The sequence below is a fragment of the Ptychodera flava genome, chromosome 9 (assembly GCF_041260155.1).
Source record: "Ptychodera flava strain L36383 chromosome 9, AS_Pfla_20210202, whole genome shotgun sequence".
Lineage (NCBI taxonomy): Eukaryota > Metazoa > Hemichordata > Enteropneusta > Ptychoderidae > Ptychodera > Ptychodera flava.
This window is the reverse complement of record NC_091936.1, coordinates 18,300,457-18,317,592: the sequence shown is the minus strand read 5'-3', so window position 1 is coordinate 18,317,592 and position 17,136 is coordinate 18,300,457. Positions and strand designations below refer to the sequence as shown.

The window sequence follows — 17,136 nt, the reverse complement described above, 5'->3', positions numbered from 1 at the left end:
AACTTGTCAATCTGTTCAGTCCCCATTCTCCAAAAAAACATTAGGGCAAACAGTCTTCAAAACTTGTGAGTCAGAAACTTTCCCGGTTAACTTCTAGACACCAATCACCAGTATACCTATAATCTGCAGAAGATTTTGTAAGTATGAATGATTGGAATCGCGCACTCACCTTCCCAACGTAAAGGTGTGTCATCATTCCATCTGAAAGTGTCATTTCCCACTTCGTAGATACCTACTTGAACCATCCGTTCTTCTGTAAAACGACGTAGTATAAAATTAATCGACAATTGACTGACAAAGAATATTGGTAAGTTTAATATTTGTACTTTTTACATGATACCTGTCTACTTTCTTCAGTTCCAAGTTTCTGCAAAACTTTTCCTAGTTTGGCAGTAGACACAATGTTGAAATTTATGTCATTACCAGAATTGTGTGTAAAAGTTAGATTACTCTGATTTTTGTCATGACCATCGCACTTCCATACCTTGCATTTGTTCGATATTAAGTCGGAGATTCTATCTCCTGTAGCGGTAACCTCTATTTTCCCCTGGAGAATATAAAATAAGATTGTCGGATGAAAAGAAGATTTTCATGACGAACATATCATTGATTACAAGAAGTACAACTTGCTATAAACAAACGTCACGTCACGCCAAGCATGGGTACTTATGGAACTGAGACTCTTAGGGAAAAGGATCGACAAGAACTATTCCGTCGTCGGTCAGGACCATTTTGTCGTTTCCAATTCGTCCTTGTTCTTTTTCGTTTGTACCTGAAAAGAAGTTCCATCAGTCTTGATAAAGAAGGAATCATATTTTGTTTTCGTACAACCTTGTCTTAAGAGAGTTTTGGATTGTTGTAATTATTTTAAGAACTATTTTATACATATTACGAGTTGCCCGCAACCCTGTCCCGAACAACAATTATCATATCAGATTGTCATGTTCGGATTTTCATTTGTTTAGATAGAAGAAATGTTTTATTCCGAAGGCAATGTTGGTTTTAAATAACAGAAATGCTACAATTTACGTATGTTTGTCGTGGGCTGGCTCATTTACCGTTCAAAGACCACTTCAAAAATTTGCTCTGCTACAAATACTTTAGTTTTCTTTAACGTTAATCTCACGTATCGTTGTTTTGCCTGTTTTATAACTCGTACTGGTCACCCTAGGTACGGCGATGATGTGTTCAAATTTCCTAGTCATGGTAACAATACTGCCAACGACTTCCGTAGCTCTAGTACCATTGTCATGGCAGCTACATTCACTCGCACTATCGTCATAATATTGTTACACTATGTAGTTTGCGGTGTTTATTTCGTTGTCGTTGTTTTGTCACACCGGTGCGTTCATTTCAAAACGCGTCTGTGTGCAAGATTTACATAACTAATGGGGTGCCAAAGAGTCACCATTCAGACATTTGAGAACGCTTAGACAGAGAGACAGAGAGACAAAAATAGAGACAAACACAACAGATAGACAGACAGACAGACAAGCTGAAAGACAGACGGACAGTGGTAAGGCATGACATGTTGTTGGTAAACTCGAGAGATAAAATCAGTTATACTAACAGTGACGCCATGCATCTTCAAACCCTGCACTGATCTTTTGAAATAATTTGCCATTTCAGCATCTTGGTAAGAGAACTCTGCTAGACGTCGTGGAGGATTCAGATTAGATAACTGTTTCTCTGAATTGTTCAGAGCCAACGCCGCGTACATTATTGTATCATAGCCAAAGCCAGCGAAGTAGTAAGTGGATTTGATATGCGAGTAGAAATCCAGGTCTTCCTCATTTGGTGTCTGGAAGAAAGGAGAGTATGACAATTTCTGCGTCGCCAATATGCTAATTGTAGTGTTGTATTTGCGATTGAATGATCTGCGTATAAACTGATAAAACAAACTTGATAAGGTACTTGAAGTAATACGTCAGTACTGGCTGTTTCCAAATCATAGTCTTGGTAATAAGTATGCACCAATGTATTGACAGCAATTCAACTCACCACTCCGTTGAAATTAACTTCAGTGAAGTCTTGGCTGTATGATAGAACTTTAATGCCGAGATACCCATTGAGAACAGATCTCATTTCTGAGTGGCTACAGGTGACGTCATTCTCGCTGTTGCGTTCCAGGTACCAGTCGACTTTCAGCCAGCCAATGAACATCCATACATATTTCGGGCCAACTAAGTTTGCACGATACGCCTGTTAAGATGACGAAGAGATTTGTCGCTTTCACTGCTATGCCTCAACCTTTGTAACTATCTTTCATTTTCGATATAATTTTGTCGATCGTATTGGTGAACGCTGCGAGCTAAATAGTATACTCTAACCTGATTGCACTTCAGAGTGTAAATTTTTAATCAAAAAGACACTCATTTAATTTCTTTAAGGACATTGTGAACACTATACATGATGCGACGCCCGAAAACACATGACTGACACTGAAACAAGACAAAAACAATATCAAGTGTCTTTGTAATACTTGGTATTATACTTGGTGGACACTATCATAGTCATATCGAATATTGATAAAGTGCTCAACGATTTCTATACATTGACATCGATGACAAATTTGGCTGGTAAGAATTCCAATGACATTGTAAATGCATGATTAATACAGCTATCTCAAAACACTAATTATGTGAAAGTTCAGCAGTCAAATTGATTTAAAGACGTATTATATATTTACCTGGCACATTATTTGTCTTGCTGTTTCTTCGTGAGCCAATAGGATGATAATTCTTGCATTGTGTTTCTACAAAAAGATACAAAACCCAATTGTCATTATTTAGAGAAGTGATTTTTTTTAAATTGTTTAAATTTATGATTTCCTCAGTATTGCTTTCGTTAACTTAAAAAAATTCTGGTTTGTAGTTAAATCGAGTCGTATCGTTCATTAGAAATATTGAGCTATATGAGCTCTCAGCCAACTTGAATGGGCCCTGATAAAAATGTCATGTTCACCTTTAAACTCTGTATCTGCACACTCGGATCATGTCCATGTTGTACGTGTTCTACCGTCAGTATATCATATCCGCCGTGTTCTTCCAACAAGAGCACCAACTTTTTCATTAGCTGGATATCGAAATCAAAATAATCAGCATGTAAGAAAAAGGTTAATAAAGGATATGTCTCCGGAAGTAGACACAAAAACGAACATAGACCTTTATAACCCAATTCAAAAACGAAGATTGAATAAAAGTTGATGAATAAATATCGTTGGATTCACTTCACAATTTCGTTTGACAAATTGCTTAAAAGGTCTACAATAATGGTAGAATTCTGCACACGTCTGTGTATGTATGTATGTATGTATGTATGCATGTATGTATGCATGTATGTATGTACGTATGTCCGTACGTATGTACATACGCACGCACGCACGCACGCACGTATGTATGTATGTATGTTAAATAGACGTTTGGCCAAGTTTAAAATCGGTGAAATTTCGTTAATAAGCGAGCTCGAAACCTATGGAATTTCCAGGCAAATAAAATTTAGGAATTGGTAATCCGGACAGTAAAAGGAAAATATTATTGAGCATTTTAGTTTCAGGATAACTTGATGCATTCGCTGATAAATGAGATCACGTTCTTACCAGGTAAAACATTTCCACATTTTCCAGAATAATTGCCACTTTGTTCCACTTAAAATTACGCAGCAAAGCCCCCATCCGGGTACCAATATTGTGTCACTCGGATACAAACGCATGAACAGAGGATACCTGTCTCGATCAGACAAACCTGCTGAAGATGCACTGCCAGACATCTGTGTTTTGGGAAGAATACACAATGTTTTCCGATAAGTGTACTCTCACCGCCACACCATGCTGCAGTTTGTTCTGAAGGCCATAGCCCGCTTAGACAGCACGTTAGTAATGATTCATCGCTGGTAGTGAATTCGAATGCCCAGTTTTAAAAAGTGCTAGGCGATGTCCTTTGTGAGAACGCAAATTTACTCAAACGACGTGTGCTAAAAAGTCGACACATGCCAGAAAATTGCTGTTATTCGGAAAGCAAAAGACATAATATTGCACAGACACGTTTCTTTATCTTACGTTTACTGAGCTCGCGACTCTCCACAATCTAACAACATACTGATAAACAAGTGCAGCTCCAAAATAGCCTAGCACTGTAAGATGTGTGACATAATATTTTTATTCTCAGGGTCGTTGCCTGCGGGGGGCAGTGCCTCCCTGGAATTTTTCACACGGTCAATATGTGAATTTATGTAAATTACCCAATCCTAGCTAAGCTAGGTTCTGTCCCCCCCCCCCGACAATTTGGTCAGGCAACGGCCCTAATTCTATGCTACGCAGCAAGTCAATCATCAGATCACCTACTCGTAAACTTGTCAGTCAATCTCTGTTAGGTGTTCCAATCTCGCTCAAAAGAACGATGAGTGCGACATCAAGTACACATCCCAATCTACACATCTCAGGAAAACGCCTTGAGTATTATTGATTTACAGTGAAGATTGACACACTGTACGATTTGCAAAAAAAACCTGAAAAATTCTGCGCTTGACGAGATTAAACTGTACATTCCAACCTTTATAGATAACTTGAAGAAATTAACTTCCGCTTCTTGACAGAAAAATGACGAGGCAGATGACCATTCATCGTGCCTAGGGGCCATGACAATCACATCTTGGGAGATTTTGCTAGATGATAAAACGAATTGTTTCCTATGGGAGGGTTTGAGCAGGAATAACAATGCTGCCATGAGCGCTCTTGACAGGACAACTCTATAGCTAAAAGGTTTTGATAATTTGGTTTGAAGTTATGAGACTGCAGCACTGATACTGGAGTGACGTGACCATATGTGTGTGATCCGTGTATAGTTAATGAATTGGAGGGGGGAGTTCTGTCCATTTCGGGGAGAGACGTACAGTAGTAGATGTCAGTCATTCTCGTTGTTCTACAGGTAATAATAAATCGCTGGTTGTTATGTGACGGAAATGCTTTCAGAATAGACTGGCCCGTTTGATTATATCCACCCGACGAAAATCATTACGACTCCTGACTTCCTGTTCCTATGATGTCGCGCTACATATTGTAGACGATTACACGATCCTCGAGTCGAAGTGACGTAGATTCGATTTTGAGTTTGTTGTACGAAGTCGAGGTTTTGTTGGTTTAGGGAGAACAAACTGAATTCTTCTGGCACAGAAATCTGCCCCTTTTTAGGTAGTTCACGTCACCGAATGAAAGACTTAATTTTTGCCTAATTTTGAAACTGTGCTCAAGGAAACCTTACGCAATAATTCCCTTTCGAAATTAAGAATGAAAATTAGGAATCACAGTGCGAAATTTGGTACTGGGGAAATAAATTACCCGATAGTCACCGACAGCACAGGAAATATGCATATTATTGTGAGTAGTAACTAGTTTTGGAAACTGTTAACCGGCAACTGGCTATTTGCATATATCAGCGCCAAAATCATGCATACAACGTGATTGTAAATAAACGAATCACAAGGTGTGTTACAAAACAGACTGTCCCGATGATTTGTTAGAAGTGATACAAGTAGCGAACGAACAACTGAACACATTGAACACTTTGAGGCGAGACACTAACATCAAAAGATTCAGCTCTCGAATGTCGTTCTTACCTGCACAAGGTTGTAGTGAGATGCAACTTCACACACAGGTTGTGCTACCAAAGAACTGGACGAGACTACCAGCATCGAAAGTTGTGGTTTTTCGTATATAAAGTCGTACAGTATACTGAGAGCGTCACCCGCCATCATTGCCTGATGCAAACGAAACATCGGATAATTTCAAAGAGCCACATTTGCATAAGTTTATATTGATATGGAGACTGATTTATTATTTTTACTCGTAGTACAGGGTATAATCAGACTATTATGAAAACCCGCATAGCAAATTCGTCCAAACTATTCGTACATAATAGCCCGCCCTCGATGGTAACACCACGGTGCTATTTTCTGTGTTTTAACAAAATATCACGTGTACTTTGTGGTGTAAGTTTATTTTCTTGTGCAATAATGCACAAAATGTTGTACATTAGACAGTGTTTGTCAATCACGTGAGTTAATGTTTGTGCAATCATTGATCAGTGTTTTCTTGACCCCCCTTGCAGGTACATAAATACGGGAATTAATATAATGGTAATATAGAAATTATGTAAAATATCGATGTGAATGAAGGAAAAAAGTAATATTTGAAGCCAAATTAGCTTGTGAAGTCTTCACCAATAATTTTAGTACTGTATATAAAATAAACTATCTTGTTCTCAGGCTCTCAAACACATTTTCGATGTTCCTTGTAATAGAACTTGTCACACAATTGGAGGAAATCGTATTTTCAAATGTAATTTTTCTGTAGAAACACTGAAGATTAAGCCTCCTATTCTATAGTGAAGTGGTGCGGCATGGCAAATCCATTGTGCATTTTTTGATAAAAGCACCAAATTTGGCTCAGATGTGTCTTATTATGAGTTGAACAAATTCAGATACCGAGCCACTGAAAATCTGTTGAAGCGTTGCCATGGCAGCCATTTTTCAAAATGGCCGCCAGACAAGGTATTTCTCACCTAGTAATGTCAAATGCACAACGCGTTGAGTAATTTTGGGTGAATATTTTCAATTAGAAATTATGGGAAGATTAATTTACAATTTTTTTCAACTTTTCTTAATCGTCTGACTTGTTAAACGGGTAAATACAGACAAAAAACACAATTCATATGCATAAAATGTACAATATTAGATACTATCAAAGGACGACACTATGTCAGCAGTCAAGAAATATTAGGCCATGGGCTAGAGGGGTACATGCACCTCTAGGATATCAAACTGTTTTTATAGAAGCCTTAGGATCTGTAGAATATGAAATAAAATTTTAACAGATAAAAGGGATGCAATAACTTTCATGGTTTTGTTTTGAAGAGTACCGCAAAATCACTATTTGCGCATACCCACGTGCATTTGTCTTGTTGTACTACAACATGTCAGTCATCTGCTAAGCTTTTTTAACATAACCTGACTTTTGGGTATCATTAGAATGGAAATTTATTCGTCTTTAAAAATGACATATGTAATATGCAATATGTACCATAGATTTTTTTATGGAGTAGAACCAAAACTTACCCGATACCCAAAGTTTGCCATGCAAATTATAGCTAATGTCAAATTATACCAATGTTTTACCTCGGCATAATACAAAAAGGCATTGCTTTGTATGATATATGTTTATTTGCTACAGGGACATGTTTATCATGTGAAATAGACTTTTGACAGAAAAAAGATTGGGATGTTATTCTTATCCGATTTTTGTGTTAATAAAATGTTTGTTTCACTTCGGATATGTTTGGAAGTTTGGATTAGTGTGTGCGGTAATGTTTTGTTTGTGTACAGAAAGATTATGGCGAGCCGCAGCCGGACCTCTGGTGTTTCAAAGTTGATTGAGTGGCCCTTTGGTGCTTGCGTTTCGAAACCCGTATGGTTTCTCAACATTCGCAGTGTAGATTCTTTTCTTAGTTTGCTATTTGTTCTGTGTCGTCACTGTCTACATAGTTGTGTATAAAGCTGAGTAAATTGCCTTACGTATTCGCGTACGTATATTTTGTAATCTTTTAATGACAATGCCCCGACCTTAAAGTGTCTGGGTTTTATGGTAATGTGTCTATTGCTTGCAAGCTTGTTTATCGATTCTTTGGGTACGAGAAATGTTTTGTTTCCTTGTTTGAAAGGATATCTCTAGACTTGGTTCAAGTCGGTGAATTTTAAAAAAATAAAATCATTTATAATAGTTTCTCTTGTATCTCTCCTATTTCGTACAAACCTATCCGGAATTTGGCAGCTCACGCCAGGTTTTCCCAGCGATTGAATGCGTCACGTTTGAGTCTGCGCAGTAGTGAGTTAGTTTCTGCCGGATTCACCGACTTGGACTTCTTGCAAAGTACAGGCGGTGAGACGGACTGTGTACACAGTGACGTTGAGCAAATATAAAATGACTGACAGCCCCCGCCATTATTCTGGCCAATAAGAAGAACGCATTGCTAATAAACCTCTGCATGCATTAAAAGTTTGTTGTCAGCTCCGTGCAAAGCTAGACATCGAGTACTATACGTTTATATCTGGGCGAATAATGGCATCAAGTTCGTACATCAACCGCGTTTTACTAGTGATCGGTCGACCATCGCTAATCATGCGAGATTACCAAAGAAAGCTTGTTGAGAGTTACATTGAGGGAAAAGATGTGTTCGTCTGCGCACCAACCGGCAGCGGAAAATCACTGACATACGAAGTCGCCCCACATTGTTTTGATTTCCTTCGCTTTGGGCACGTAAGAGAACAGGCTACAACTGTGAGGAAGGTGTCTTTTTCCATCCTTGAATAACCGGCGACGATTTTCGCATTTTGCAACATGGGCGCCACAAACAACACAGATATTTTCACGCGTTTTCGGTGATACAACAGAGGTCGTGCTGACTTTTGTGGGAGTGATCGCACTCGACATTTTGTCAACAACGCCATGTGAGTTTTATGCACGTCTCGTTTGGGTCAATTGGTAACTCCTCCCAATGTGTAAAATTTAGCGATGTCATCTTATGAATAATATATGAGTAAAGAAAAACGTCATCTCGTGAATAATTTATAGCAACGCAGATCGTGCAAGAAAGCCAAGTCTGTGATTCCGGGTGAAACTCCGCTGTATAGCGTTCACTCCACTCATCGTGTCCACTCCCGCGCGCGTTTCACATGAAAGCAAAATACAAATCATTGCGTTCACTCCACTCAAACATTCACAAATCACAGACTTGAACCAAGTCTAGGATATCTCTAGAAGTGCAAGTTAAGTAGCTTCCAGTTAACCTTCAAGTTTTGTGTTCTCTGTTATTCAGGGAGTCTAGTTTTATTTTTCTTTGAATGGGTGTTGTTGCGATTGTTTTTGTCTCATGATGTAGCGTAGTCTCATTTTACGACTATATTTACTGAAATCCTGTCGGAATGAATTTTAGGCCTTTGCCTACTGCTATTATTTCGGTGTTTGTTAGTTTGAGCGATGATAGGTTCCTGATGAATTTCATGTTGTTTGTGGCTGAGACTTTGTTACTGGCAAAAGGAAGTTTAACACCTCAAAAGTACAAGGGCCATATAAATTATTGGAAGAGCCCTTCAGACCAACCGGGTACAAGTTTCCCGAAAAGTGCCAAGTACATCAGACTAACTTAATATTTGAGGAAAAACATTGGGAACAATAAAACTAGTCCATGGGCCATAATCCCAAACCGGTCAATTTTTGTGTGGGCGCGGTGCTGGAATGATCATATTTCATACATCGTGTATTCTGCTCCTAAACTTGATAGTACACAATTTTTTATTCACATGCAAAAACATGGTACCATAGTCATTAAATTGTATTACTCAATTTTCTTTCATTTTAACAAACATGAAAGGTAGGGAAAGCAAAGCTTAAACACAATCCTGCACTTTTGTCAGTGATGTCCGTGCTTGGCATTCCCTGGTCCTGTGCTTGCTTTTGCATGGCTCGTCAACCGGCGAATTTTTATTCCTCTCCATGGTGTTTACATAGGCTGAGACAACAAGTTTAAACGACAATCCTAGACTATTGCCAATCATATTTTGGTTATCCACTTGACACGTACACCCAAGACCTAAGGAAGGTAGTGTTGGGTGGCCAATTATCTGATCAAATGTGATGTATTCCTTCTTATACAAATAGTGACACTCTAGTCAAGATTGAAACATAAACCTCAGAAATTGGCTCAGCAGAAGATTGAATGTCTTTGGTTTAAGGTAGCTACATACCTTTTAGACACTTTCAGATTTTTATTTTTTTCTCAATTGAACACGTCCCAAACCCCAATAAAGTATACATTTTCTGAAAGCCCTGATATAGAGCTATCCGACCAAGCATAGTGCACGGTCATTATTTGCATAAGAGTCACGTGACAAGCGTTTTGCTGAACCTTCCAAAAACCGGTTTTTCCCGCCTTATGCAAACACGCTGCAAGATTTCCGGTTGGAATTTCTTCATTGACAAGCCTTGACAATATCCTTCAAAACCGTGTCTGGGATTTTCTTTATATGCCTTTGTTTTTTTTTAACGCGCTCTTAAAGGTGTTAGATGAAGGTGCTTTTCAAGGAATTTTAATTATCACGCCATATAATTTGAATGGAGCCTCCGGGAAAGAATCGCAGACACGGTTTTGAAGGATATTGTCAAGGCTTGTCAATGAAGAAATTCTAACCGGAAATCTTGCAGCGTGTTTGCATAAGGCGGGAAAAACCGGTTTTTGGAAGGTTCAGCAAAACGCTTGTCACGTGACTCTTATGCAAATAATGACCGTGTACTGTACTTGGTCGGATAGCTCTATATCAGGGCTTTCAGAAAATGTATACTTTATTGGGGTTTGGGATGTGTTCAATTGAGAAAAAAATAAAAATCTGAAAGTGTCTAAAAGGTATGTAGCTACCTTAAAAAGAGTCTCAAAATCATGATTTTACAATACCCTTCAAAACATGACTATAACAGCTATTGCATTCTAATATGTTTTCTGTTAAAAGTCTATTTCATATTTATGACGCGTCCCTGTAGTAAATAAAGAGATTTCATACAAGGCAGTGCCTATTATTATATGTCTAGGTAAAAGGGTTGTAGAATTTGAGATAAGCAGTGACATTAATTTTCAATAAAGTTTGGAGTATGGCTAATTTTGGTCATATTTATAAAAACATTGGAAGATATTGCATATTACAATTTGTCATCTGACAAAGAATAAAATTACTTTCCAATGTTACCCCATAAACCATGTAATGTTAAAATATAGCTAAGCAGATGACTTACAAGGAGACACGCTTAACAAATATTCGCAATACTTTGACTTTAAGGTACCCTTTAAACATGACTGTAACAGCCATTGCATCCCAATAGTTTTGCTGTTAAAAGTCTTTCATATTTGACATATGCCTGTAGCAAATAAAACATATTTCATGCAAAGCATTGCCCTTTGTAATATGTCTAGGTACAAATTGGTAGAATTTGAGATAAGCAGTGCCAGTAATTTGCAATGTAAAGTTTGGGTATGGAGTAAGTTTTGGACATATTTTATAAAAACTGTGGAAGATATTGCAAATTACAATATGTCATCTGAAAGAAGAATACAATTACTTTCCAATGTTACCCTATAAGCCATGTTATGTTACAAATCGAGCTCAGCAGATGACCTACAAGGAGACAGGTTTAACGAAAACGCATTAGATTTGGCAATACTATGATTTTGCGGTACTCTTCCAAATATGACCAGTAGAGCTATGTAGGAACACATATCCGAAACGAATCAAAGACAAACTCGACACAAATTAAACATTTTGGAAAGTAAGGTGGGGAGCCTCTTTCACATTTTTTAACATACGACAGTGGCGCTGTTGGTAAATTCTAGTCGGGTGGAAACCGCATAATTGGAACAGCCGTTCGTTTGCGAAGACGACCAAAAGGTGCCAAGCGTACCTTCCTTTAAAGAAGAAAGGTAAACTATGCATAACTAATAGACGGGGTGCAGAACGTCGTTTCAGGCGAGATCGACGGTTTCCACCCCGTCAAGTTCTGTGTGGGCGCAGGGCTGTCATGATGGGCATGGATCTATATTCGTGCAATAGACCATTGATGTGACGTTGAAATAACTCTTAAACTAATTTATAGATCATGAAAGTTATATCAAATTATACAAGATCGGTCTCTTAAATGAATTATGAAAAGCAATGTATAAAAGTCAATGTATAAAACGTAATATATATATAGCCAAAAATAACATAAAATATGATCGTGTTCTCCACGTGGTCAAATTCTAAATGGCGCCACTAATTGTAGTTTACATGATAAATCTCTAAGAGGACAATTATGGTGACATATAAGAGATTTTCCCCCAAAATGTTATTGCTTTCAGCGTTCAAACTTAAAAAATGTTTACAGTAAATATTATTATGTTTTGTATGTAGACCTATGTATGAATGTAGATGAACAAGAGTGAAGGATTGGTTAAATTCCCCGCACAATTTCCATGTTAGGCCTTTTGAGCAAGAACGCCCTGCAAAACTCGTCAATGGCTAATTATAAAGTTTAGAAACGATAATTAGAGTGTCAAAATATTGCTCATATTCAACGTTTCTACTCAAGAACCCCCATCCATTGGCAGAACATGGGACACGCTGTTCTTACACTCAAACTCTTCATACCCGTGGGCCGATCTAGGCAATAGTTTGCAATATCTGGTGAGTGTGCCGTACGTGTAATGCACACACAACAGCTACAACTCTAAAAAATGGTTGAAACATGTGCATCAACGATTACAAATAAAAATACAATAAAAAACTCTTAACGGTACCTTCTGAAAGTCTACTTACAAAGGACAGCTAACAGCTGCTCATCGTAAAAAAAAACATTAAATTTGGCAATTTTGAATCTTCCACTTTGGCCTTGTGGCAGCCATATTGTCAATAATTTTATTAAGAGAACTCGCTTTTCATAGAAAATGAAATAATCAAACATTAAACAATGCAAATGGTAATCTTAATATGCATTTATTACGACGATACCTCCACTCTTCACCACAGAATCATCCGTAGAACAGCACCTATGGGATTTTACAGTTATTGAAGATTGCTATGTTTCAAAATGGCCGCTACACCAGAACAAGTCTCTATACTTATAAAAATATGCAAATAGTAATCTTAATGGGCACTTATGATGGAAATACATCCACTATTCCCCACAGAATCATCCGTAGAGCAGCAAGTAGGGGATTTTATAGTGACTGATGGTCGCCATATTTAAAAATGGCCGCCACACCAGAACGAGGCTTAATCTGTGGTGGCTCGGTATCCAAATTGATTTATATTATGATAATCTACATTCTTACCAAATTTCATGCTTTTATCACAAAATGCACAATTGTTATGAAAATTTTGCTTATGCCGCGCCACTATAGTGAAATTTTTCTATAGCGACATGCTCAAAATATGGGGTGCTTTTGGATGTGATAAAAAAATATTTCCCTTCTTTTCAAATTTAAAATAACAAAAACATTCTTGTAAAGTTTAATACCGGTTTTCTTAGAAACTTTTTAATGCTGGAATTACTTATATTTCAGATATCTTTTAATATTATGATAAAATCAAAGACTGGCTTTTTTTAAATATCGCTATAAATCAAATCAGTTTTCTACAATCGTAGGGAATAATATCAGCTTTGCCTTTAGGGTTTTAGATCTTGCACATCCGTATGGGTACGACCAGAAAATACATATCTGTTTTTTTCTCAGAGTCACAACCATGGTTCAATTCTTCCTCCAAACCTATTCGTACGATGAACAGTGGTAATTATTTTGCTATCCCTAAAAGTCAGTATTTTTATAAAAAATATATTTGAAGAGAAATTTGACCGTAAGTTTATTTATGCAATGCCTTTTCAAGTAACCATCAGCAGTCCTCTGTGTGAGTTTCAGTGGAAAATAAACCGTAATATCCTTCTAACAAACGCATCACTGTATAGAATGAAGTCACCTTTAGTAAGCTCAGATCTCTGTACATTGTGTCAAAATACATCAGAAACATTGACACATCTTTTTGTTGGTTGCATTTATTTTTTCCCAAAATATATGGAATGAACTGTATAAATCATGGAACAAAATTATGAACTATTCGGAATATCTTTTATCCATGCAAATAATATTTGGAGACAAAGAATTGTCAATTCTGTTGAATAACATTGTTATTCTGTATAAGAAATGCATATATAAGTGTAGGCTGAAGAAAGTACATCCCAGCTTTCAGCTGTTAAAGGTAGCTATTAAATATATTCAAAAGTTAGAATTCACAATTTCTAAAAGGAAAGGTAACACTATGTCTAAAATATTTTGAGAAATGGCAAGACCTTGCTGTGTAGATTGTTCCTGATATTTTGACACTGGACCTGACACATATTATTCTGTAATTTCTAAAGTTAAGATGATGACGTTGTCTTTTTCTTTCTCTTTCTGTGCCTTTTTCGTGTCTTTCTCTTAAAAAATGCAAATTGATCAAATTCATACGAGAGATCTTCTTACAATAGCATGACAGAGGTATGTAAATCCTTTGCTCTCTTGAGCCGCAGTCATTTTTCGCTTTTCTTGATCAATTTTCAATAAAAAATCTTATCACACAACACATAAGGAACACTATACATTAACATAATAATGCCTGGTGGTCGTTGTGTAGGGATTACTTCAGGACGCAAGACAGCTAGATGAAGAAGATCCCGGTCAGGGTGCTCAGGTTTGGAATATTTACATAATGGATGTTATGAACCTGTCCCTACACATACTCTGTTTTGTATCAGCCGGGACAAAATCTAGCAGCCACTTCTTGTTGTATCTCGTATGTGAGTGCAATGTGTCTGTGCAACGTTTCGTGTAATTGATTAAGACTGAAATTTTGTCAAGACTTGAATTCATATATGAACAGTAAACATTTCATGATATAGACAAAAGTAATACTTTGCATTTCGACTTGAATACACACATTTTTAGGAGAAGAATTAGATCACTCTGCTTGAACAAAAAGAACAAAATAGAAATACCATCAAAAGTAAGCTACAGCTATAGTCCCTTTAACGTTGACTACAATCACCCTGTCATCAAACAGTTAAAACAACAAACGAAAGTCGTTTTTAACCATTTTATCGGTCTATTGAAAGGTTGGCGAATCTTGAATATAGTTGTTGCATATAACTGCTGACTATAAAAAAAACAACAGTAAATACTGTGAAATATCTTTAAAATAAGACTAAAATTATACCATTTATATGAGTGTTGACACATACATGAAATGGTTACAATTATGACACATCTCAGAACAAATTTTATCGTGCTATTTGACACCCTATGTGACGTGCATAATTCGCTTTAGAACCTTTCACCCAACCTTATAGAAATAGCGATACATACCGGGTCCAAGCTAGTGAAGTTTTCAATCATCACCAACTCATATTCCGGGAGGATATGTGGGTTTGCGTTCACGAAATCCAGCGCGTGCTTGGTTCCATACTGCATGTCTTCGTTCACACCAGGGGTAGCCACTGATTGGTACAGTCCACCGATGTACAGGACAGTCTTGTTCGCGACATTTACACGAAGAACGCTGGATAATTCAAGCAGGAGCAGCAGAACTCTCCAACGACACATCATTTCTGAAATTTGCCGCAAAACTTTGATGCCGCAGTTGATATAGCGCGAAAGAGTAACGACGAAAGAATATGTCGATCTAATTGGCATGTTGATTTTGGCAACATGCCAAGAAGCTCAACTTTGTTTTTGTCAACAAGGAAAGAGGAGGTCACGTGTGAACGAATACACTGCAAATATTATTCGCATTACCCTAGAATAGAAGTCGACAAAGACTTTCATTTCTCTGATGATATCGAATGTACCTTTATTTTATCATACATAGGTACACTTGTTGTTAGGGTACGACACTTGAACTTTTCAAAACTGGTTTTCCATTACAAAGCATCGTTATTACTTCATGTTTAATCATATCAATTTCATCCCTCAATTGCCAAGATGGACAGATTTCATCAATTTGTTTCTCGTACAAGTGCTTTTTGAGAATTGCGATAAACATGATGATATGCTTGTGAAGCGTCTTAAGAGCCATGACCTGATGAAACACGTTCGTGTTTCACATCGCAATATTTACAACACTTGAATACGATATGAATTTTCAGTCTTCAGGACACGGTTCCCGCAGTAATCGCATCGATGGTGAAGAAAATGAGGTCACGGTATTTCAAATATCGGTCTTGAAATGGTAAGTTATGCCCCGATCATATGTTAGCGATTAGCGCTGTTTTTCGTGTGTTCGAATGCAATGACGAGTTGGCATTTGATAAATGATCATAATTTAAGCTCTCATACGAAATGAACAAGCAAAAAACAATACACAGGTCTTGGACTGGTAAATAATGGCATCTCCATGTGGTTAATAAGAACGACTATGCAAATAAATTCATATGTTATAAAGTCTTATGGATTATCAACTCATTAAAAACTCAATATAATATGCTAAAAAACAACACAGTGATGTTATTTGTCAATCCACATACACTACGCTGTAAGGCTGTAAGTATGTTCACAGTCGAAAACAAACATACTCGGGATTTCCTTGAAAACTTTAAATAACTTCAGGTTGCTTTTAAGGAGCTACCGGATATAAAATGCTTAACTCATAATAACTCCATTAAGTCACTCATAAATAACATTATCTCCCAATATTCGGGACCATCAGACAAAGATGACAAAATATTAATATCACAGGACTATGTCAGCCCGAGAGTACAGTAACAATCATCAGGTATTGTAGTATTCGTTACAACAAACTTCCCAGTCTCAAGGACATTTAAAACATAAAAAATTGCACCTGAGAACGTGTTGCCATAGAGTTAGAAATACAAACATTTTGAAAAAGTTTATTTCAAAAAAGGTTATTTCATGAACATTGAAAACGATTTAAAAAATCGCTTGAAATCTCTGAAATAAAGAAACTGAGCATCTGAGAGTAAAGTGACCCAATGATGGCGTTATACGGCTGAGTGGTTCAACGCAATGTTAGCAGTGATATCTCTTCAAAAGTCACAAAAAAATACACACCTGCTAAAAAATAGTGTGAATTTCTCCCATAGTTCTATGATATTTAATGCCCAAATCACTGCATGAGATAGAAAAAAGACATCAGTGTTTCATATATATATATATATATATATATATATATATATATATATATATATATATATATATATATATATATATATATATATATAACAAAAAAAGTGCCTTAACATAGTTCATATTTTTTATCATTTCTATGTTGTAGCTTTGGCGTGAAGCTCCTAGAGGGGAAACGATTTTAATTTCACCTGTAATTTATAAAATTCGAACAAAATAAATTTATGCTCGGGAGTGGTAAAATATGGTGTACGATGGAGTTACTGTTCACACGTGTCATTTTCTTTAGCCAGATGCATAAAATTGGTGTTTAACAGGATCACGGAGCGACACACAAATTGAACAGAGAAATTATTTGCGGTTTGTTTTTATGTAAATCCATGAAAGTCCT

At 36.9% G+C, this 17,136-nt stretch overlaps 1 long non-coding RNA gene across 1 annotated transcript; it reads right to left on the bottom strand.

The window, feature by feature from the left end:
• Nucleotides 1-2,102: 2,102 nt before the first annotated feature.
• On the bottom strand, nucleotides 2,103-3,062 carry LOC139139616 (uncharacterized). The gene is made up of 3 exons (XR_011553839.1): nucleotides 2,965-3,062; nucleotides 2,690-2,755; nucleotides 2,103-2,202 (listed from the first exon to the last, which is right to left on the bottom strand). It is a non-coding gene; the product is annotated as an uncharacterized lncRNA (long non-coding RNA).
• Nucleotides 3,063-17,136: the final 14,074 nt, after the last annotated feature.